The sequence below is a fragment of the Lemur catta genome, chromosome 11 (genome assembly GCF_020740605.2).
Source record: "Lemur catta isolate mLemCat1 chromosome 11, mLemCat1.pri, whole genome shotgun sequence".
Lineage (NCBI taxonomy): Eukaryota > Metazoa > Chordata > Mammalia > Primates > Lemuridae > Lemur > Lemur catta.
Window position 1 is genome coordinate 56,858,076 of NC_059138.1, and position 26,302 is coordinate 56,884,377.

Here is a 26,302-nt window from a genome sequence, read left to right on the forward strand (position 1 = left end):
TGTGTCTAAAAGGTCACAATCCGTAAATTTTTACATATTTAAAGATGAAGTGGCCTGTGTGCCAGTGTGCTGGAGAGTAAAGGGAAGCCATCCAAAGATTTAAGATTTGCTACAAACAAATCTCAGAAGATACCACCTTCTTCAAATCAAATTCTGACATGTGAGAAAAGCATCTGATAAATAAGGTACCTTGTGAGCATCCTTGCTATTCCTTGTGAATATTTCCTAGGCCTATAAGGATCTATAAAGCGTGTCAAAATCTCTTTTAGTGGTCAAGGTCAGGAAACCACCTTGAACTTCTTTAGACATAAAAGGGAATTACTGAGACCTTTGACTAAGTGGAATCGACTTCAGGAAAGAAGAGACTAAAGACTTAAATGCAAACGGGGCTTGTCTGTCTAATGCAGTTGAAGCACAGCTATCATCAACTTTCAGACTTAACCTCTTCAAGTTTCTCCAACATAGAAAGAAGACGAGGCTCTCCTTCCTTTCTTCCCCTTTTCTCTTTCTTTTCCTTTTTCTCACTTCTTCCTACTTTTCCCTCTCCTCCCCTCCCACCTTTCAACAACTACATTGCACTGAATAATTGACTAATAGTCTGGCTATACAATTCTAGGCTGTTAATTATTTTCTCTCATCCTTCTGAAGATCTTGTTCTGTAGATTTTGGGCTTCTGTTGTGACTGTTTAAAAGTGAACTGTAAGTCTAATTGCCATTTCCTGGTAGGTATTATTTTTTTTATCACATTATTTTTATTTTTTAATTTAAAATTTTTAATTATTATGGATACATAATAATAGTTGTATATTCTCTTTACTTTTAATGATCTTTTTATATTTGGTGATTTGTAGTTTTGCTGGTGTAAATTTAGTTTTGTTTATTATACTCAAGCTCCTAGTTTTTGATTCTGATACTTTGTGTCTTCTATAATTCTAGAAATTCTCAACTATTGTCCCTTCAAATACTTCTACTTCCAAATTCTCTTTACTTTCTTGATAGACTCGCTTTTAGATTTAAGTTGTTCCTTCTGACTTTATCCTCCATGTTTTTTAGTCTCTCTTTCATATTTTCCATCTTTTTATCTTGCTATATTTTTCCAGATTAGCTTTTCAGATCTGTCTTTCGATTCGCTGTTTTTCTTTTCAACTGTGTCTAATTGCTCATTAATCTAATTAATGAGTTAATGGCTATATTTTTTATTTATTACATGGTTTTAGTTATTTTTCAAATATGTTATTTTTATAAGGTCTTGGTCTTTTTTATGTTGTTTTTTATTTTATATCTTTGATCACTTTAGGCCTACTTATTTTATAACCTCAGTCTGATTTTTGTCCCTTGTGTTTCATACCCTCCCCCTGTTTCATTTTGGATTGTGGAAATATTATGTGAACTTGGTCAAAGGGAATTTATTAAGATGATTTTACATTTGCTTTTGTTATGTGCCTCACTGATTGTATCAGACTAGAACTACTTAAGTTCTTGACTTGAAGGCTGCATAAAGGCAAATATAGGTGACAAAATCCAAGAGGCATGTACTTTCACTGACTGACCAACTTAGAATTATGACCAAACAACATCAATGTTTCCCTTTATTGAATTTAGAAAATAGGGATTTTTCTCAGGAGATATGTCATATTTTGTTTTGAATCTCTAAATGTTTTGTAGAGGGAGGGTTTTCAAGATATCTTGTCCAGAATATTGATGGAAATGGGAATTATGAAATATCTTTTTCTTAGGACCAGCTTGGATCACTTGTCCATTTCTTGGATCAGTCTCTTGACGCAGTTTAGAATATGTGTTTACCCCTCTGGGTTTGGGGACGTAGTGTGATTATCAGTCCCTTCTAGAACCACATAGCATCAGTGGAGAAAGAACAATTCTTTCTCCCATACCCTCACCACACAAAAAGAAGGAAGGACCTAATATCAGAAGTAGGCAGGCAGTGCTGAGACAAATGCAATAGATGTCCACCACAGGTAGGTCTCTTGGCCTGGCCTTGTAGATAAGCCTGAATTTGCTGGGCCCAGTACAAAGTGAAAAATGGAATGGGGGAGATACTTGTTCAAAAAACAGTAAAAACACTATTAAATGTACTAAAATATAAAGATTTTTTCTTTCTCCCATGATCTTTCTCTTTATTTGTGTTGGTGATTTTCCCTCCCTCCCTCCCTCCCTCCCTCCCTCCCTTCCTTCCTTCCTTCCTTCCTTCCTTCCTTCCTTCCTTCCTTCCTTCCCTTTTCTTTTTTTTTGAGACAGGGTCTTGCTCTGTTACCTGGCTAGAGTGCAGCCTCAAACTCTTGGGCTCAAGCAATCCTCTCACCTTAGCCTGAGTAGCTAGGACTACAGGTACATGCTACTATGCCTGGAAAATTTTTCTAATTTTTTGTAGAGATGAGACCTTGCTATGTTGCCCAGACTGGACTCAAACACCTGGCCTCAAATAATCCTGCCAATTCAGCCTCTCAAAGTGTTGGGATTATAGCTGTGAGTCACGGCACTGCCCAGCTGGTGTTTTTTATTTGATATTTGACATCATGCTCCTTTGGGCACAGGGATACTCAAAGGGCAAGTACAGACCCTCACAGGTAGGGGCACTGCTCTGCAATTTATACATGCATGTATGGCCCACCTGCTGCCAAATTTCCTGTCCTACCAGCCACTGGACTAACATGCCATGCTCCAGCCAGGGGTGGAGAAGTTGAGCTAGGCATTTACTCTTTCCATGAGCCCCCTGTACCAACCCATTACAGATGGGCAACTCCCAGTGTCATTGCTATTTCCATTTGGGACATGCTAGGTACCTGATTTGTGGGTAGGTGAGAGGCTTGCCCCACTGAACTGTCTGCTGAACATGCCATGGTGTTGCTAGCCTGGGGTGTGGACAGGCATCTTGAAATGCCACAGGGTGTATGTGCCTGACCCTGAATCTCCCAACTGTCAAGCCCAGGCCCTGGCTTAGGGTGAAGGGTGGCAGCAATTGGGGCTGGGTAGGGAAGGGGGGCAGGGCTCTGGGCACCAGGGAATGGGGGAGTAGGTGGCTGACTCGCCTTCCTGGGGAGGCAGCAGGAAGCATGACTGTGTGAGCTGAGGCTCTAAGCCCCTGGTGTGTTCTCTATTGTCCTATTGGTTTTCACTTTTACAAATTCAGAGATAAAATTGCTAAGAATTTCCAGATAGTGACTACAAAGCATTAAACCCCAAGTGCAGGGTCCTTCTGAGCTGGGGAGTAATGGGTAATGTGGGTTAGGGGAAGTGCCTTAGCCTAAGAGGTAGAAAACCTAGTGTGTCCTGTCTCAGTCCTGATACTAATTATCAGGATGACTTTGGGGAAGCCTCTTCAATGGTTTTCTTAGTGACCAAGTGAGCATTTTGGACCAGATCAGCTTTGCCATTATCTAATGAGAGGCTTCCTCAGAACTAATTTAGGCATTTGATCTGTAGGAGGCAGAAGACTTGTAACTTTAAAATGACCTAGCACCTTGGGAGGCTGAGGTGGGAGAATAGCATGAGGCCAGGAGTTTGAGACCAGCCTGGGCAACAGAGTGAGACCTTGTTGCTACAAAAAAAAAAGAAAGAAAAAGAATTAGCTGGATGAGTGGATGAGGTGGTGCTTGCCTATAGTCCCAGCTTCTCGGGAGGCCGGGCCAGAAGAATCACTTGAGTCCAGGAGTTTGAGGTTGCAGTGAGCTATGATCACGCCACTGCACTCTAGCCTGGGTAACAGAACAAGACTCTGTCTCAAAAAATAAAAATAAAAATAAAAAATATAAAATGAAAATAAAGTGGCAGTTTCTAATCTTCTCATCAAATAACATACTTCAAGAAAAAATTCTTAATGTTTGGTCTTACCCATTGTGTTAAACTTTAACATTTAAAAAAAATTTTTAGATATTATGGGTATATAATAGTTGTATATCTTTATAGGGTACATGTAATGTTTTGATACAGGTGTACAAAGTGAATTAATCAAATCAGGGTAATTGGGGTACCCATTAACATTTCTCTGTGTTAGGAACATTCCAATGCCACTCTTCTAGTTATTTTAAAGTATACTCTAACTTACTGTTGATTATAGTCACTTTGTCATGCTATCATATATTCTTCATTCTATCTAACCAGCCAACTATATTTTTGCACCCATTAACCATCACCACTTTATCCTCCCTCCCACTACCTTTCCCACCCTTTGGGAACCATCATTTTATTCTATGTCTCCAGGAGATCAATTGTTTTTAATATTTAGCTCCCACATATGAGTGAGGAAATGTAGATTTGTCTTTCTGTGCTTGGCTTATTTCACTTGACATAATGTTCTCCAGTTCCATCCATGTTGCTGCAAAAGGCAGGATTACATTCTTTTTTGTGGCTATATAATATTCCATTGTGTATACGCACCACAATTTTTTTTTTTTTTGAGACAGAGTCTTACTCTGTTCCCTGGGCTAGAGTACGGGGGCATCAGCCTAGCTCACAGCAACCTCAAACTCCTGGGCTCAAGCCATCCTTCTGCCTCAGCCTCCCAAGTAGCTGGGACTACAGGCATGTGCCACCTTGCCTGCCTAATTTTTTCTATATATTTTTAGTTGTCCATCTAATTTCTTTCTATTTTTAGTAGATACAGGGTCTCACTCTTGCTCAGGCTGGTCTCAAACTCCTGACCTCGAGCAATCCTCCTTCCTCGGCCTCCCAGAGTGCTACGATTACAAGCTGTACCCCAATTTTTTTATCCACTCATCTGTAGGTGGACACTTAGGATGATTCCCTATCTTGGCTGTTGTGAGTAGGGCTGCAATAAACAGGAGTGCAGATATCTTTTCGATATACTGAATTCCCATCCTTTGGATATATACCCAGCAGTGGGATTGCTGAGTCATAGGGTAGTTCTATTTTTAGTTTTCTGAGGAACTTCCATAGTGTTTTTCATCCCACTATGTTAAACTTGAACACACATGCATGAGCACACACGTGCCTACAACTAATTGTAAAGTTTTAAATTCAGAGAAATCCAAAATCAAACACTTCATGTTTAGATGATTCATCTGAACTCATTAAGATATTTCCAAATTCAATACATTTAATCACTTATTTATCAAATTTGTGACCAGAAGTTTCAATGAATCACCTGCAGTATTTAAATCTCCCTTCTCAGAAACTTAAACATGTCTGAAGAGTAAGCGACAAACACAAACTCTAAAACTTTAATCTATTAAATCTTTAAATAAGAAATAAATTTTGTGTTTCTGAAATTCTATCTTTGCAATCCATTGCTAGGTTTAAATAGCCTAGTAAGGCTCAGACAACAAAATGTCAAACATAATGAAATTTACACTTCCTCATTACCCCTTTCCTGAAGCAGCTCCTTCTGACTTCTACAGCTCCATCTTGTTCGGGAGTCTGGAAGGAGCTTCTGGCAGCAGAAGGATGCCAATTAAATCTCAGGCAGCGTCCTCTGCTGTGACCGTAGGTTTTGCAAGGCCAGTACTGTGTTGCAAAAGGGTATGTTTTGTTGTGATATTTAAATAACATCAGCTCATAATATGGAGCTGGTGACCAGAGGGGAGAACCTAGGAGGATAATTAAAATGTAAGGATTTCTATTTCTAGGTTTTTATGTTGGAAATATAAGAAGTGGGGAAAAATGAGAGTGGAATAAAAAAGTTCTAGAGGAAAGAGCATTGGGAACTTGAAAGAGAATACAATAGAAAGGGTCTCCATTATCACACCCCCTACTAGGTGCCCTTCAGGAAAAGCTAACATATCCAGGCTCTTACATCAGTTATGGTTTGCCATACTTCACCAGCCTCCATCACAATAAACTCAAAAGAAGAAACATTCTTAAAGCAAATACACAGACAAAGGGAAAAAGTGTACACGCTATCATTTTGGAATACATAATGTGAAGTAACAAAGACAACGATTCTGTCTATTTTCACTTTTTCCTATTTTTTGGACATGTTATTTACATTCTCTAAGCTTATTTCCTTATCTGTAAATTGGAGCTGATATTAATACCTCGTACATTTGTTCTTAAGATATTTTATGAAAGTACTTAGGTAGTTCTGATACAGGAAAGTGGACCCAAAAAATGGGGTCCAGCCTCAAGGCCAAGTGGGTTCTTGGCTTTGTGTGAAAAAGAATTCAAGAACAAGCTGACAAAGTAAAGCAAAATCCAATTTATTAAAGTAAGAAAAGAAAAAAAGGGATGCTGACCCACAGAGCAACAGAGAGAAGCACTTTGTGAATTTCTGGGGTCTTATTTTATACATTCTATTTAATTTTATGTTAAACAGAGGGAGGATTATTCATAAGATTTCTGGAAAAGGGGTGGGAAGTTCCCAGAACCAAGGGTTCCTCCTCTTTTTAAACCATATAGGGTACCTTCCAGAACTGGCCATGGCGTTTGTAAATTGTCATGGCATTGGTGGGAGTTTCATTTAGTATGCTAATACATTATAAACAGGGCATAATGAGCAGTGACGGTAACCTGAGGTTGTTTTTTCATGGTCATCTGGGTTCTAGCTGGTTTTGGCCAACTTCTTTACCACCTCCTGTTTTATCAGAGACCTTGGTTCGGGTCTTATGACTCCTTATCAAGTAAGGCCTGTTGTTTTCCTGTCCTCAGTTTTGTGCTGAGCACATTGTGCGTGTTTCATAAATATTATTATTTCCATACAATCAACTACTGTAGCAGAAACTTATGTTTGCCTCCCCAATATCCAGTATCATCTTTTTTTAAAATGAATCTCAATTTCATATAGGCATTTGTTCCTCAGGGAGATGACCCTCTCCCCAGCTCAGGGCTAACTCCTGACAAATCTGAGATAGTTCTAGTAATCTCATTTCCCCCTGCCAGTGATTGTGTTGGACATGGGCAGATGCCATGACTGTGGCCTCTGAGACGAGACGTGAGAGGAGTCTGCTAAGGGGGGTTTCCAGGAAAGGTTTCATTGTTTTTAAAAAGAGACACATGGAACAAAATGACTTCCTATACATTGGATACTGAATTCATTTGTAAATTTTGGAACAATGGTACCTTGTTTTGGAACAATGGTACCTCTTGTGAGCATGAAGGGAGCAGTTTCTGAGGCCAATAGCCAACATGCTAAGGATTTCAGGAGCAGCAAGACTGGAGGAACTCATGGTCCTGAGGAGGTCACTGAGCCACTGAATTGGCCAACCATGGAAGAACCATCTTAGCTCTGGATTTTTTATTATGAGAGAAAATAAATTTCCTTATTTTTTAAGACAATTGAGTTGGAATTTTTTCTTACTTATAGATGAAAGTATCCTAATTGATAGAACCAAAGTACAAAGAAAATAGGAGAGACTATATCTCCTTTCACAATGTTGCTTCTAATTGCCTCTAAAGCAAACAAAGTTACCTATGCTATAAGAGCTTTAATTGTTCTTCTCCTTTCTCCCTTTCAGTCTTCCCACACAACAGCTTCTCAATTGCACATTAAAAACACATAAAAGAATCAAAGGAATCTCTTTAACTCCCAGCACTGTGGAAAGGCTACCTTGGTGAAGGGCCGTGGATCCCACCGTCTCTCTGTGTCTCTTTCTGTCTGACTGGAAGGTACTTGTACAGTTACCCAAAGACAAAGAAATAAAAAAGGAAAAGAAAACACTGACAACAAAAGAGCCTTTCACAAAAGTCTAGCTCCAAAGCACTGAGGAGTAATTCAGAATGTAAAATATCTTTTATTTTCTTCCTTTAAAAAATATAACACAAGACATTCTCACTATAATAAATTAAGACAATTCAGAAGTGTATTATCTAGAAAGTGGAAGTTTTCTTCATTGCTCCATTTCTGAATCTTACTATTCTCTACAGAGGTAACCACTATTAGGAGTTGGGTGCACATTTTCCCGGGTATTTCTCTACGCATTTACATAGAAATATGTTAAGTAGGAAATATTATCAGAGGGAAAAATCAGGAGGGAATTATATAATATAATCAGCTTTTCTTTGTATGAGGGAGGTGTAGCATCAAGTTTAGTTAGTATAAGTAAAATCAACAAGACCTTTAAAGAGAGACAAAGCAGGGGAAGAACATGAGCAAGGAATGATTTGCATTCTTTTAACTACAAATGTTAGGACAGACAAAAGTAAGGAAAGGATTTGACCAACTAGATTAAAACTCTTGGTATAAGCCAACAATCTGCATACTCCATTTTCCATCACTCCAGTTATGGGGCCCCCACCCCCAGTGTATGGTGATAACATTCTAGTTAGATAAACCACATACAAATGTAGTAAACAGTAATTGGATGTGGGAGTGGCTACAGACTCCAGTTAGGTCTACTTTGGTGGATGGTGTGGGAGAAAGTTGGTAGGGGTTTGTGCCATGTGCAAAAAATAGTGCCAGGATGGAAAAGGATAAAATGAATCAAACAGGGTTAACAAAGGTCACGGGGCTGCTTATTTGTTTCTCCCCTGACTGAGGTCAGAGTTGGCAGTAAGTCATACCCCAAGTAATGATTCAGAGCACTCTAGCAATGTTTGTGTGTGTGTGTGTGTGTGTGTGTGTGTGTGTGTGTGTGTGTGTGTCCTTCTATTTCCTTCCCATTGGAAAAGCTGCTTATAGGAAGTTTAATTAACTAAAAGGTGTACAATTTTTCATTCTTCTGTCTTTTCTTCTTCATTTGGTCTGCAGCATGGATATATCTTGAACTCCAGAAGCTGCCTTATATCATGAAATGGCTTTAAAGAATGAAGCCACATGGGTGAGTATTCTAGCCAGAGAAGGAAAGAACCTGGATCTGTGAGAATTTTAGAGCACCCATATCTGTCTGGACTGCCTACTGTTGTTATTGTTCTTTCATGCATTTCTTAAATGTTTAATTCATTGTTATTCCACGTTTCCTGTTATGCAAAGACAAACTTAATCTTTGTACACCATGCTATCTCTTTTTGTTTGTTTTCTTGTATTTTGTTGAATTAAGGCTTGCTATTTTAATTGTAGAGCATTTCACTTTCTTCCTCTAATGATTTTGAAGTTATAACTCTGTATCTATCCATATGTGCTTACCATTAATATTTTGAGGCATAGCTTGAAGCGATGTTTTTATCTCCTTGTTTAGAATAAATTCTCATTTTTATGCTTTCACTGAACAAGTCAGTAAACTTAATCATTTACTGACTTCCTTTCTAACCAAGTCCCCCATATTGACATTATTTCTCACATTAATTTTTGAATATTATTACATATTAAGACTCTCCCAATATTATTATGAAGTTTTATTTTTAAACATCTATTTTATGATATTTTAAGGGATTTATAATGGGAAAACTAGTTAACACATATGCTCAGTCTATGCTTTTCATCTTATCTACACATAATTATATAATACAAATATTTACTAAACATGCATTGAGAAAATAGAGGAGGGGTTGAGAGGACATTGTAATTAAAAAGTTTTCCCCAATTCTTTCTTATCCAACTTGTCAAAATTTCTCCAGCACTTGTACAAATGTATCCACTCTCTCTCTCTTTCTGTCTCTCTGAAAACTTTTCTCTTTGAAGCTCCCTCACACTGCTCCTTGCTGATTTTTTCTTTCATGTCTATAGTCCTCTCTCCCCTCCCCACTTTTCTATCTCTGCTCTTGAACCTGCTCATCACCACAAAACTTCATGGTCAAGAGATATACACAAAGGATTCTTCCACCTAAGAAAAGTTGGGAGTGTTTATTTTAATTGTCTAAGATTTGATGTATCTTTTGATGTCACACACAAATAAGAGAACATGCTACTTAATAGGATGCCATTATTGATTTTTATGTAAAATGAAGAATTACGCCCTAATTTATCTTTGTTGTTATAAATCTCTATTCCATGATTTATGTTTTCTTTAAATGTACTTATATCAAATAAATTATTAAAACATGAAAGGTATTTTGTTTGGAGAAACTCTGCAATCTATAGTTAAATATGTAGATGAAATATCTCTGAATAAGAGAGTAAGACAAGCATATATCTGTCTAATCACCATACCTAGCCCCTATTAACAAAGCCCAACTAATGTGAATATTGAAGGTAATACAGCATACAATTCACAACAAAATGCTCTTTTAAATTAATAGTATATGTATATGGCATGGAAATTACTGTAAAGTTATTAGATAAACTATCAAAGGGAACAAATCAATTAGACATCATTACAAATATAGACTATAAATGTCATATCCAAAAGGAAAAGTTGGTAGTATGCTAGGAAATAGCTTTCCAAATTAAATAAAAAGTTGAAACAGTAACCATCACAGGCCTCTTAACCTTTTTCTAAGCATTAGTCCCGTTGATAATCTGGACCCCTGGAAAAGCATGCATCCGCACATTTTTCTAATACTTTCAGGAAATCCCTGGGTCCCCTGAAACTCATCTTTAAATTGGTCAAAGCCTTGGACCCCGCCCCCTTCCCAAACTGTCCAAGTCATGTCACCTGCATTCTACACCACACCAATCAGATATCTTTCCTTGTGCACCTCTCCCCTCATGGTGCCATGAGGCATCTGTCACTTCTAAGGGTACATCCCTTACTTTACTTAGTCCCTGCTCACAAATCAGGTGGTGGGCAACATAGGAGTATCATAAATACATTCAGTTGATTAAATGAACATAACAACCCTAGACCTCAAAGATTATGAACAACTCTTACTAGGTGGGAAAACATTCTGACACCATTGAAGCTTTCTCCACCTGTGTTACTGTGCAGTGTCTGGCTGGTTTCAAGCTTTCACCACAGTTGATACACACTACATCTATATATAACTAAAGGGGACAAACTTGGAATGTGGTCCTTTCATTGCCATCTTATGCATACAAGCTGTTCCAGGTTGGGTTACCAGGGGAGTGGAGGCTGAGATGGAGTTTGGTGTGTAGGCTGTTCATAGGCAGTATTTTGGGATCAACACCTGTAGAAATGAGGAGAGGAAGGTGTGGGCCCAGGGAGAGGTGGAGCTGTGAGGCAGGCCTGAGGATAGCCTCTGCTGACCCCCAGCTTGCACTGAAGCTAACACGGCCCTTCAGAGCTGGCTGCATTGGGATGAAATGGCTGTGTCCATATACCCCTGCCTCTGTCATTCACTGGTGTGAGCTCCCCAGGAAGGACTTGACTTTTGATCAGGTAGCTCCCATCAGCTGTAGAAATCCCTGAAGCAACAAACACCAAAAGGCCATCTGCTGACATCACTCCCCAGCAGGTGGGGCCACAAGCCCTTTTTGGAGGTGTTTCTGGGAGGCGCCTCTCTATGTCCATCATACAAGCTGATTCACTTCAAGTAAGCTTCAATAAACACAAATTTGATTGGCTTTAAATGGAGCCTGTTTCAAAAAGCAGAATATCTACTATCAGAACTAATTCGTTCACATGATATTCAGAAAATGCCTTTGACATGCCTTGGTACTATTTTAGGGGCTGAAGATATGGTGGTAAAAAGTCTCTATCCTCAATCTAGTGGGGGATTTAGATAAAAAGATAAATCAATAAATAATTTCAGATAATGACAATTGCCTTGAAGAAATTAAATCAGGGTGAGAGGATATAAAATGATCGGGTAGGGATGGAGGAGGTGTGTTAGCTTATGTTGGAGGTCAGGGAAGTCGTCTCTGAGAAGGTGACATTTAAGTAAAGACTTGATTGATGGGCAGGGCAAGTCCTGTGACACTCTGGGGCTAAGACTATCTCAGGCAGAGGAAAGGAAGTGTAAAGACCTCAGCAGGACTGAGCTTTGCACTTTCAGGGTGCAGCAAGGCCATTGAGGGGGAGCGAGAAGGAAAGGGTAGGATCAGAGAACCAAGACCTACGGGGCCAGAGGCCATGAAAAGGAGGGGAGATTTCATTTTAAATATAATGGAAAGTCCCTGGATAGCTTTCAACAGGAAACAGACATGACCTACTTTATATTTTAAAATTGTCTGCTATGTGGAGAACGGGCAAGAGGATGGTGTGGAAATGAAGAGCACAGATTCAACATTTTTTTAACTCTAGTAATATATGCAAAACATAAAATTTACCATTTAATGCTTTTTGAGTGTACAACTCAGTGGCATTTAGTGCTTTTACATTGTTGTGCAACCATCACCACTATCCATGTCTGAACTTTTCCATGACCCAAACAGAAGCTCTGTGTTCCTTAAACAAGAGCTCCCTATTCCCCTCTCCTTCTAGCCCCTGGTAACCATTATTTTACTTTCTTTCTGTATGAATTTGACTATTCTAGGTGTCTCATATAAGCGGAATTGTATAATATTTGTCCTTTTGTATCTGGCTCATTTCACTTAGAGTCACGTTTTCAAGGTTCATTCATATTATAGCATATATCAGAATTTTATTCTTTTTAATGTTTAATAATTTCCATTACATGTTTATACCACATTTGGTTTATTCATTCATCCAGTAGTGAACATTTAGGTATTTCACCTTTTGGCTATTGTGAATAATGCTTCTATGAACATTATTATACAAATACCTGCTTAAGTTCTTGCTTTCAACTATCCTGGGTATATACCTAGAAGTGAAATTGCTGGCTGATATGGCAATTCTATATTTAATTTTTTGAAGAACTACCATACACATCGTCTTGCACAGAGGCTGCACATTTTACATTCCCACTAGCAATGTACAAGGGTTCCAATTTCTCCACATTCTCCCCAAGACCTCTTATTTTTTGTTTTTTTAGATAATAGCCTCCTAGGCATGGGATTCAACATTTTAAATATTTCTAATATTCAGCACGCAGGATGGAGAGAGAGAGAGAATGTAGCCAGTGGGTGGATAGACCTAGTCTCTCCACTCTTTAGTACTTTGAAATTACAAATATTCTTTCATACACCTATCATGTGAAACAAATAAGTGGAAACGGCAGGAAACTTGAGCATGGCATCAGGATTCTTTTTCTGAGACTACTGTTCCTTTGTGTTTATGGGCTTTTTGCAACACGGGGCTCTGTGGACAGAGGTGTCTTGAGAGGAGGGGCAAGTGGGGACGCTATCAGGGTTAACAGTGAGGACCCTTTGGAGGTGCTGCCCTAGTCCAGGTGGGAGATGATGGTGGCTGAGAGCAGGGTGCCAGCAGCGAGGTTGAGGGAGCAGGTCTGACATTTATTTTGAGAGTGGAACCAAGAGAACTTGCTGAAGGACTGGATATGGGAGATGAAGGAAGAAGACCCTAGGATTTTGAATGATTGGGTTGGTGAATGGTGGCAGAGGCTGGGGATGATACAGTTAACTGGGAGAAGAGAGTGTAGGAGTGAAACAGTTGCAGGTAGAAATCACTAGTTCTCTTCTGGACATGCTAATTTGAAAGGTCTATTGGACCATCCATTGATTTTCTCAAGTAAGCAGTTGTATGTATGAATCTGGATGAGAAAAAGTTTTGGGCTGACTCTGGGATCAAGAGTGGCTGGATGGTATTCAAAGCCCTGGCACGGGGGAGGCCACCTGGCAATCTAATATCCAGCGAAACTCTAAAGCAGGAAACAGCAATATGTAAATTCAGGACTGTGGATGTTAGAGAGACCAGGGATCTTCAATGATTGTGCATACAAAAAAAAAAAATTAAAAAATATTTTAAAAAGCATGCTATTCATTAACAGAGGGAAAAAAACCCATTTACCTCTCATTAGAATATTAATAAGAATAAAATGATGGAATACGCTTTCTTTATTATAGCAGAAAACCTTAGTTTTACACATTTTAAAATTGCACTTTGAAGGTCTTGTTTTGTTCTAAGTTGTTTATTTCAACATTTGGTTTTAGGGATGTCAACCTGAAAAAGTCTTGTCACAAAGATCCAAATGGAAGTAATACACCATGGCCCACATTCAGTGGACAGAAGGTGACAGTAACCCTCTTTCATTTGTTGGAATTGACAATATTAATTTATACAATACTAATTTTTAATCTCATCCTCTAATCGTGCTTCGTGTTTTAATGTAATGATGCTAGTAAATTTTCATTATTATCAGTCATCCATTCTTACAAATTAATCAGAAGGAATTGTATTTTATATAAACAAGTTTGAAAATTAAATGTTTTTAAACATTGGTGAAAAAATGTATTTTTTTCATGTTCCAGATTCTTATTTTTAAATATCTTGGTAACAGATATGTCTTCATACTAGTTTATATCTCAAGTATAATATCCATATAAGATGAAGTTCATTGTTAACAAAAGTGAATATAAATCCATATGTTGTCTTCTTGTTTATTTTGAATTTTGGGGGCTTGTTTTCTTATAACATCTACTCACCACAATTAACCTCAGGGTGATGACTTTGCATGAGGAATAGAAGCTCTACATAGAAGTCTTTTTCTTCCCCCAAGGAAAAGTTTGCCATTTTATTGTTAGTATTATCTTCAAAATGTACTTTATAGTAGTGCTTTCAATTCACTTGCCTATGCTGTGAGAATTACTTAAATTAGTTAAAATTAAATAATATAGATTCTATATCCACTTAGCTGGGCCCAATGCCCTTGTTACAGTGTATGTTCAACATGGTCAGGAATGTGGACATGTCCCAGTGACCAGAATGGGGTCTGGCATGTAGATGCTCAGTGAATATTTGCTGACTGTAAAGTTTAATAAATGCAAGAGGGCAACATATGCCTATGGTGATGTTAAAAACCTTAGCATATCTCATGACAAATGATCATGGGACATGTGGTCAAAGTAAGAACCCCAGTGTCAGGTCAGTCAGTATACATTAATGTGTTGAGGGTAATTTCTTTTTAGATTAAAAGAAAGAAAATATAAACCAAGCATAGTAGCAGAGTAACAGGTACCTGTAGTCCCAGCTACTCGGGAGGCTGAGGCTGAGGCTAAACTCCTGCCTCAGCCTCCTGAGTAGCTGGGACTACAGGTACCTATTACTCTGTACCTGTTACTCCTCAAGTCTAGGAGTTTAAGACAAGCCTGGGCAACATAGTAAGACCCTGTTTCCAAAAAACAAAAAAGAAAGAAAATATAAATGGAAATTCTAACACTTTCTCCCTGCCTCCCAATGGATCATCTTCCACAGTATACCCTTTTGGAGACCAGTGATTTTTGACTCCAGGAAAAAATTATAATTTACTGAATTAGCTGTATTTTTCTCAATTTTTTTCAAATGTTTGTTTCAGGAAAATGTTGACGTAGCTTAGGTCTCTGTTACGAGGCGCAAATTGTATGAAATCTAACCATACTTTACTTATGAATAATCCTAATGACTTTAATGGCGGCAAAATGTCTCATTAAATCTCACTGATTATCTTTGATAACAGAGTTGAACATAGGCCATTAATCAGTCAATAAATTAATTTCTTGTCCCTGCTGATATTTAAAGAGAAAAATCTAATCTCTATCTAAGCTAGCAATGCTTACGTGCCTGCCAACAGTGGCATACCAACACATCGTGTCTAGGCTGGGACACACTGGTTAATGACCACTGCCAGAGGGCAGCTGCTGGCATTTTCTCCCATGTTCTCTCAGTCGCTGCTGTTTTTATTTGGCTGTAATAGAAAATAAATGGCCTTCCAAGACCTACTGCAGCCACAGTCTCAATTACTGCTCAGATGACCTCTACAATAGGAAAAGGCACTAGGAAAACAAGATTCCGTGAAACCCGGATACATTTCAACACAAGCTCTGTAGAGGGGTGCTTCCTTTAAAGCAGCAGAAAAGATCCGTATCCTTGATGCTACCTCTAATAAATGTAAATTCTTTGTATTTTTTCATTTTGGTAAATCACGTACATTCAATGTGAATATTCAAGAGACTCAGTTCTGAGAAAACAAGTGACCTATTCATGACAACCCATTACTTCTAGGTTTATTTCTCTACACATAAAATACAAAGGCCTCCTAATTCTGAGGTTGGTGTCATGAAAAGTCCTAGTTTCTTGATGGAGAGGCCACCACACTAATCTGCTGGGTGAAATCAGAGCAAATTAGAGCACGTCTGCGTTTCAGTTTCCTCATTTGTTAAGTCAATATAATTCTGCTGGGTTATTTGGAGAACTGCTCGATCTTTGATCTGATTGAGAAAGGATCTCTCCAAACCAAACGGTGGCAACATTTGTTTATGTCCTGGCAATGTTGTAAAACAAAGACCCTTTTAAAGAGAGAAGCAACAAGGTTGAGATGTGGGTATACCTTTGTGTCACTGGATTTTGCAGACATTGTGTTTTTACAAATTGAAGGTTCGTGGCAATGCTGTGTCGAGCCAAGTCATTGCTGATATGGAGAATGTTTTATTGGCCTGGACAGAAGATCAAACCAGTCACAACATTCTCTCTCTCTCTTTTTTAAAATAGATTATGAAATCATTTTCTTAATCAGGTGTAATATTTTTAATCATATGCATATGCATGCATACATCTCATATCCCATACTGCATCATAAACATTTTCAAGGTTAAGTTAATATCTTCTCTCTCTTCTAAGAAAACATAGAGATACTGATAAATGACACGTGCAACCCCAGCTATTTGTGTACACAGGATGGCAAGGCAAACACACCCATAGCAGTCAGTAAGTAGCCAACAAAAAAACAGGCTACAACAGGAATATTCCACTATCACTTAAATATGAAGCTTTATCTTTGTGTGTGTGTGCATGTGTGTGTGTGTGAGTGTGAAGTGACCAGATACACATACCAGCACCCCTCAGTCCAAAATTTCACAATCACCAAACACAGGTATTTTGTGTTAGAGGATGTGTATGTGTATGTGTATGTGCACATGCATACAGATGTGAGAAAGAGAGTTTTACAAATGGATAAGCTTTACTACTTTTCCTCAACTTTCTCTTAAGCCAAAGCCTAATCCAGAACAAGGTCCTGGCTCTATTCTCTGAAGGCTGAGAGAGGTGAAGAAGCTTCAAAAGAAAAGTTGCAAACTAGTAGAAGTTGGTTCATGAGGTTTAAGGAAGGAAGCCATCTCTATATCAGAAAAGTACAAGGTGAAGCAGCAAGTGCTAAGAGAAGCTGCAGCTAGTTATCCAGAAGATCTAGCTAAGATCATTAATGAAGGTGGCTACACTAAACAGATTTTCAATGTAGATGAAACAGTTTATAGTGGAAAAAGATGCCATCTGGGACTTTCATAGCTAGAGACAAAGTCAATATCTGGCTTCAAAGCTTCAAAGGACAGGCTGACTGTTCTGTTAGGGCCTAATGCAGCCCATGACTCTAGTGGAAGTCTTGGATCTTTCCTTCCTACTCGTTTATACCAAGACCGTGCTGGTGCAGGTATTGTGCCAGGTACTGAGAATATAAGGGGGAATAGGTAATGAGTCTATTCCATGGATACAGTCAAATTCATTTTTGTATTTGATCATTCATTCATCCAGTATGCATTAAGCAACTACTGTGTGCAGACCCTTTTCCAACTGCTGGCCAGACAACTAGAAACCATGCACAGATGGTCCTTTAAGAAACCTAAGATTTGCTAGGAAAGGCAGGCAAGTGAAGGAACAATAACATTAAGTGTCATACATGGTACTCTTGAGATATAAACGAAATCCTACTGCAGCACAGAGGGGGGAGAGAGTAACTTTGGGGACTGTTTATGATACATCTGAAGAGCCTGACAAACAAAGGTAGGATAGTGATTTTCTAAAGGCTCATCTCTCAGACATTTTACTATTTTTAAGATTCATCTCTCTGTCCCTTTCCTATTTATGCATGCATACACACACACGCACACACACACTTCCTAACATAGCCAGAGACCATGGGGACGGCAGCTTCATCACCAGCTGAGTTAGTATGCAAATGGCTGGCAACAGCAGCTGCCTGACCAACAACAGCAGACGAGGTCACCTACGCTGAGTGACAAGGTCTTCTCTTCCATGCCCTTCTCTTCAGCAAGAAAAGACTTTTAGCCAACCAAACGGGGCTTAGGTTTCAGACAAGAAAGCTGCCACAGCTCCAAGGAAAATGGAACCCTTTGTAGCATCTTGCCACAAAGTTTCTAATCATTTCTTCCTGGCTTTCTTTCTCCCGTCTAGCACTGCCTGTCCTCTATAGTTAACTTTTCTTTGACGTCCTTCCGTTATAGCACACTCACCATGGGGGTCTTCTTTAGACGTGCATTCAAAGTTTAAGAAATCATATTTCACAAACCAGCAGAAGCTTTAGCATTACTCAGGCAGCTCACTCCCACACACTAACGTACATTTTAAATAAATTAAAGGAAATTTCTTCTCTCAGACGTATAATTCTCAGACTTGGCCTTTGATGGAGTAAGATTATAATGTGTTTTCTACAGCAAAAAGTAAACTCTGTTTTCATTTTTGGCAGTAGGGGAAAAAATGATGTTAAATGTTACAATGAAATGTATAATTTTTCCTCCTAATGGATACATTCTGAAAATGAGCTGAATATTTCCAATGTCTGATAGGATTGATAAATGATGGCTAAGTTTATTTTGTGAATAATTTTATCTTCTACATTATGTTTTAGGAAAAACATCAAAAAATCTCCTCTGTGTTATAACACTATGGTACAAACACTGTTTCTCAGAAACTAGATAAAATCTCATGTTTATGCTTGTCTCATTATTCATTCTTAAGGTTTATATATATATTCAGGACAATTATATTTTGAAGAAAGCTTAAGAATTATCCATCCACTTACCTACAAAATTTACCTACACTAAGACTGGTGAGGGTGATTGCAAATACCTTTAAAACTAAATAAACTTGACAATGCACTAAGCCATCATGTAGTTTGGGGTTCAGTTGCTCTTCTAAAGAGAATATGATTCTGGCTATGCTGAAAGAGCCCGAGGCAAGTACTTGAAACCCAGCTCTGACAGATTAACTCCAATGTCTCTAAAGTGGCTTTCCCATGCAGAGTACCATACCTTGTTAAAATATCAATGTAATTTACAGTGAATTTACAGAGGCAACTGGTAATAGCCTCAGGGTATATATAATTAAGCATTTCTGCAACAGAAGAGTTTAATTATTTTTCTAAAACAAAATATCGTAAGCAAAACCATAATGCCCATTGGGCAGATACCTAAGTAAGCTATGCTATCATGGTTTACCCTAAGCCATGTCCTTGGGCTGTAGAAGTGATGCTCTGGGCTTCATCTCCCATTGGATTAGGAATCATTTTGCTATTTTTCTTTCCTAGACAGAATTTTTTTTATTTATTCCAAAATAGTCCCTATGTGAAAAGGAAGAGAACCCATGTTAAATATATGTCTATTTTTCTATTTACCTCAATATTTCCAACTATTAATACAAAGTAGGCTTGGAACATCCACTTTAAAATGATGGGATACATGGGAGGAAGCAGGGAAAGACATGTACTGGAAATAGCAAAAGGAGAGTCCTGTTTTGGTCCTTTAGATGCACCTGTCCCAGGTGCTTATTGAAACCTTACATGCCTTGGCCTTCTGGATGATTAGATTAAGCTCATGACAAAAGAACACATTTTGGACATCCTGACAAGGACAACAGGGACAAAGGGAGACAAGAAAAATACCTTTGGCTTTACTATGCTAAACTTAAAAGTTTTGGTGTTTGTTGGACAAAAATTAATCCTCTTGATACTTTTGCCTAGGCCAAACTTTTCCTAGATAAGGTAAAAGTTTCTCTATTTGGCATCCGAAAAATACAATTGCCACTGGTTATAGTGTTTTGTAGCTATACAAATGATAAGGTTGTTACTACTTGGAAACGTGGTAGATTGTTGTGAGATCTTGGAAGTAAAGCCACTGTGTGATGAATAGTCTAGTTTCTGACCCATTTGGAATGGTAAGACCGTGGTCGGTCAGGATGAGAGAAACCAAGAAGCTGAGGCCACTTCTTGAAAGAGATGGGAGCAGGGACACTCAGGGCCTTGGCTAAGATGTTTTCCTGATACAAAAATAGTGTCTTTTCCAAAAGATCTGGGTTGTAAGTTATATCTTTCTCCCCTAAAAAATTAGCCCTGGAGTCTGGGGCTAATACACAGCACTTTTCACTTGAGTTGGTAGGCAACCTTGGAAAGTTTTCTAGCATGGCCAAGATCTGAGAATTATTTATTTAGATTTACCATTTGTCTATAATAATATTCAGGGTAGATTTTGCTATAGGATTTCTATGTACCTGTTAGAAATTGGCACTGCTCTGGCCAACTAACTCTGGATATCTTACCATGAATACAATATTTTTCTTCTATCAAGTCATTTATTTTATGTCTTCAAATTATAATTCTTCTCTCTTAAAAGAAAGAAAATTTTAATTTTATCTTGAAAATAAAAATGTTTTCTGCTCCTTGAATTTGGTTCTTTGCAAGTGAAATAGCACCAAAATCCAGCAGTTTTTCTACTTTCCTTTCCTCCACTTAGACGATTTACTTGTCACAGAGAACACAGGATGGAGACTTGTCCCCTAGCCCCCTCCCCAATTCCCCCAATCCCCTCTGTGATAAAGGCACCAAAATGAATAGAAATAAAACCTGCCTGAACTTTAAGAGTCTTAGTTTAACAGACTTCTCTGGGGAATCATAAGAGAAGTTTCTTTCTAAGATAATGATGTTTATTTAATGGTGAAACTAATGGTAAATTGAAATTTGTTGCATATTCATGAAACCTAACTTACGGCAAAAGCAAATCTTAATGAGAAAATCTTAGAACTCAGATTTTAAAACTTATAGCTGGCATTTATTCATTCCTTAACAATCGGCCAACCTCAGAAATTTTATTTTGATCTCTGAATTTGTTATTTCCTCACTTGTGCCCACTCTTTCTCACAAAATGAAAATCTCCAGGTTGCTGAAAACTCTCTATTACAATCAGTCCAAGGTGCCTAATTTACTAATGTAACAGAAAGGGGGAAAATTGCCACGAATGTGATTCTCTCTGGAGGCAAAAGGCTGAAATTTCTTTAGGAAATGGATCATAAGTTTCCTTAGTTGGAGAAAGTATAAAATATAAAATGTAAACATGAAAAAATTTCCAGTTAGTTGATCTAAAGTTAATATTTCCAGATTGATGGGGAAGAGACAGCTATAAAGTAGAAATCAATAAGGGGAAAAAATTAAAACACAGATGTGACAATAAGTGAGGAAATTGACAGTTTCATCAAGGGTCAGGGAAGTAGGCTAAGTGTCAAAGTGTGGTCTGGGATGATCACAGCAGATAAAGGGCCTGCCCACTCCTGTTGCTCCCCTGGGGCTGTCCAGATTGAACGGAGCGCCACTGCCACCGGCAAGTTAATTCCTCATCAGGACAAGCAAAGGATGGAGCAGAAAGAGAGGGACCACCAGGTGCAGGGTCAATACCAGGTTGCTGTTGTAGTCTAATTGCTTATATCCCAGATCCAATTTCCACACTGAAATTTGACAAAATTTCTTTTGGAAATCCTTCACTGGGGTTCAGTTTCCTAAAAGACCTAATTCACATGTTAGTTTTGCTAATAACCTATGACCAGCATAACAGATGGGAGAAAAGGAGAGCAAGCCAAAGCACAGTGCCTCACAAGCTTCACTCAATAAACGGAGCAACAACCCCAAATCAAGAATGCCTGTCTTGCGAGCCAATTTTGATTTTCTCCTATTAAGTCTCTGTTCAAATTTCTACCTTTTTTCCCTTACAGTGTGAGCTGGCAGGAATGATGGGGAGGGGAACCAGAACAGGGGGAGTCACCAACATATAGGTTTCTCCACCTCTCTGCCCCCATTTGTTGAAGACTTAACTGTTGTCCAACTACTATGTGCCACTGGCATTCTGTCATGTGATCCTTCCCACATCCTAGGAAGTGAACCTGGGCTTCAGAGAGGTTAAGGAACTTGCTCAAGGTCTCACCACTGTTTAGTCATGGAGTGTGCTTAGGGAACTTGGGTGGTAGAGACATCAACTTTCCTGAGGTCTCCTGCGTGGGAAGATGACAGGAGGGGTTCCTGGCCTCTCTGTTGGGACATAACTAGCTGTCCTCCAGGTGTCTGCAAGTCATTGCCACATCATAAAGCTCATCTGTTGTCAGTAGAGAGGCAATCTTGCCAGGCCTTTTCTAGACCAAAAGGTTTAGAGGGCTGTCTCCTTTTTTGCTACCATCTCAAATCCTAGAAAAGTTGCCTACTCTTTGTAGTGATGGTTAAGATACAAGGAGAGCATGTTAGGCAGCTATGCTTCATTTCCTGCAAAATAGTTTATTTGCATTCTCCTTTTTGCCTTTCAGGTGCTCAAGTATGGTGTACTTAATTCTCAGAATAAATTTGTGATCCTTAGAACACATCCTTTTCCTGTTGCCTCTTGGTCATAGATTATAATGTGGAGAGCACCTCTGTTATAGTTGAGAGAAGGGGCAAGGAATATTTAAGAAAGAAACCAGGACAAATACGGATTCTTTTCAGAAACTCTAGATCTTTTCAACTTACAGATGTGTTCAGTTCATGTGTATTCAGTTTTATATCACAACTGCTGACCCTGAAAAGAATTTTGAGGCTTAATATTTTACAAAAAAAAAAAAAGGAGGCAAATGATTTTCTTTCATAAATTATAAATCACACAGTATTCCTAGATGCTATTGCAGAATTATACTGAACACAGGAGGCAGAAGTAAATCAATGGATACATATATAGAAAAAAAGGAGTAAAAGTTTTGAGTTTAACTGGAAAAATAAAACTATCTTATCCTTAAATGATCAAGTCTTAAGTCATTTTGCATATTCATGTAGTGATGGGTTTTAAGACATTAAATTATAAGACATTATGAAGATTTTTTAAACAGTTAAAGTGGTTTTATAAAAATATATCCTACTATAAAGTAACTTCTAAAAAATTACTTTTTTTCACCTAAGTTATATGTGCTTTCAGAATAACTCTGAACAATTTCAAAGTATTTTAATTGAATAAATGTATGCCTATTCAAGCATACTTGGTAGGATTTAAATAGTAAACACTTTCATCCAGTTGAATAGGATTATTCACTTCTTGATGTTGAGTTTTGACAATTGACTTTGTAAAATATAGTTTATTTCCTATGCCCAGAGTAAGGAACTAAAAAAGAAACTCAGTTTTACATGAAAATATTTATTATTCTTTAAAAAAGAGAAATAAAGAAAAATTAATGTATTACTTTAATATGGATATCTACTCTGCTTTTTTAAAAGAGAAATTTTCTTGAATTTGCTCTATCTTTCTAACTCAAGTTAGACTTGTACATAGTTAATATTCTTAAGTGCAAAGTTTTAAGTAATTTAGAAATGAATATGATATGAGTTGATGAAAATGTTTTAAATAGAAATCCTCAACCCAGAGCTTTTAAGTTGTCCAACACACACCAACCAGCTGGGTTAAGAGCAAGGAAACCTCTTTAAGCTGTGTTATGTGCAGAAGTGTACACTTATCCGAGGAGATACAGTTACTGGGATTCTTAATGAGCCAAGGCGTAGAATATGACATAAGAATTTCCTGCCAGTCCTTTTCTGGCCTCTCCAGTTCATTTATGGGCTTATACTCAAAAGAATGCCCAAGTCTTACTTGCAAATGGACTTTGCCTATATGAGTAACACCCTCCAAGGAGACATGTCTTATGCCTCAGTGGGAAGACAGTGTCATTTCTTCTGAGTGCCATTGGCATGTAGTCACTGGTTCCCTTCAGTCTTTCTAGTGAGAGAATCAGACTGAGCTATGAAGCTTCTTCCAAAAGAGATTTTCTTCCCCCTCAGTAAGCCACAAAAAATGCCAAAGGTCTCTCTGTTCCCAATCTTGACACTTTTCTCACAAATCCAGGCTCACACTAAAGAATTTAGCAAGATGTAGAACAATGGTCTCAATAAGGAGCAATTCTGTCCCCCCAAGGGATGTCTGGCAATATCTAGGGACAGTTTTAGTTGTCACAGCTGAGGAGGGAGCTGCTGCTGGCATCTGATGGATAGAGGCTAGGAATGTGCCGCTTCTTGTGATGCACAGGACAGCGCCCCACAGCAAAGATTCATGGGGCCCCAACATGTCAATAGTGCTGAGGTTGAGATACCTTGATGTAGACCACATGGAGGAAAAAATAAAAAGACAACAGAATATCACATTACCTCAAATGCCTCAGGGAGGATACATTCAAGGTAAATTTTAATAGTCCAGAGATACACAGTGGGCTCCTCCCAGGCATACAGGGTGACTCCCCGGGAGGATGTTGGGCACTTAGGCTGCTGTGATAGCTCCCTTTAATGGCTTCATAATTCTTAGGGAAAATGTTCCAACTAGAGTGCAATTTAAAAAATCCATTAGTATATTTATTGTAAATGTCTTCAGTACCACATCACACAGAGGAATCTGTGAGCTTGTTTTAAAATGCAGTTCTGCTTTGTTTTATAAGAAACCACAACAACAAAACAATGTCTCATTTTTCTACCATGTCTTGACAATTATTTTCCTCTACTCTGAGGCTAAATATCTTCTCTAAAATATTCAAAGCGCAGAGTAAAATTTATAACTATGAAATATCTCTGCTATCATTGAAGTTCACCTTTTGAAGTTACCTTGTATTAAGTGTTTTTGTTTTTGCTTTTCACACCAAATTAAGCTTGAGTTGCCCACTGATTGTCTTTAAGCTAATGTAACCTGGGTTTCATCATGCAAATAGGAAAAAAAGTATTAATTATTTTTATATCTATATGGACATATGTCCAAATGATTTTTTGAACTCTAATTTCTAAATGATAAACATAGTATATAAACATGTTTATTATAAAAATTTAAACAATACAAATATTGTATAAAAAGTGGGAAATCATCCCCAATCTCATGCTCTGCCTCATGATTAGCTACATTAGTAGTTTGATGGGTTTACAAATTTTATTTTTAATTTTTAAAATAATTTTTGAATGGGAAATATATGTACCTGGTTCAAGATTCAAAAGTTACAAAGAGCTTATAGAAAAAATTAAGTCTCCTCCCATCCCTGTTTCCAGCAATTCAGTTCCCCCTCTCTGAAGGCGAATAGTCTATGTAGTTATTGACATATACATGCTTATAGTGCCAAGCTACCATTTATTCTTTATATCCAAAATGTTAAGAACTTTATATGCATTATCTCCTCTAATTCTCACATCAACTTTGAGGGTTAGAAAATATGTAAGTTAAATTAAATATTTAAGAAACATATGAAATATTTAAGAATCATATGAAATCATGAAACATAGGAAATATGTGAAATTTTATAGGTCAAAAGTGGTCAAATATCAGCAAGTCATATGGTTGAACCTAGTACTAGGTAAGTGGGAAATTTTCATTTCCTGCAGCAAGATAGAGTGTATAGCTTGAGAAATTTCCCTCTATAGAATAACTTGAACTGCATAGCAGAGCTTGCAAGAAAGTAAGGAAAATTTCCAGGAGGCAAATACAAATTGGGAAATGAATCAGCCAGAATCCCTTGAAGAAGATTAGAGTTATAACATCCATAGAAGACCAGCAGATAAGGGCCTGGGCTCATAGAGGCAGGAAGTGGAAGTAAAACCCTCATAAAAAGCAGGGACCTTTGAATAACTACTCCCTCAGTAAAGGGGAAATCTAGGGGAAAAATCTTCCCTTCAACACTGATAGGCAACAAAAAGACTTGTCTTTCGTGGCTTCAGCTCTAGGTGGGGGAATGAAAAAGACTTCCCTGAGAATTCATTACCCTGGGGGCATTTTTTACCCTGGAGTTTGAGATTTAAATCTATGCTACACATATAGAATGGGGAATTTCAGCTATGAAAGGTGCTTGGGGTTAGCAAAATACTTGATTTATCTGTCAGAAGCAAACAGAAAACCACATTAGAGAGAAACCTCTTCAATCCAGGCCAGAAAAGATTTCCACAGATAAAGGCCCACTTATCATAAAATTAATGGAAACATAAGAAAACACAAGACACTATGAAAACAATAAGATTTAAAACAACAAATAGAACACTTCTACATGTGACATAATATGATTATTGAAATTAAAGTTTCAGCGGATTAGATATAATTGAACAGAAAACGACTGAAATGAAAGATGAGGCAGAGGAAAGATAAGTAAAATATAAAAAAGAGTCTAATAAAAAAAAGAAACGAAAAAAAACAAAACAACAAAAAAAGAGTTTAAGAACCATAGAGGCTAGAAAGATAAGATTCAGTATGTGTTTAAAATGAATTCTGGATGAAAAGAATAGTCAATATTTATAGAAATAATGGCTGAGAGTTTCCAGAATGGATAAAAAACAAATCTTCATCCTCAGAAAACATGAGTCCCTAGAAGGATAGAAACCTACATACATCATAGAGAAACTGCTGAAGATAAAGGACAAAGATCATTAAAATGGCCTGAAAAATTTTGTAATTTGGTTGTAATTACAAATTCAGTAACCA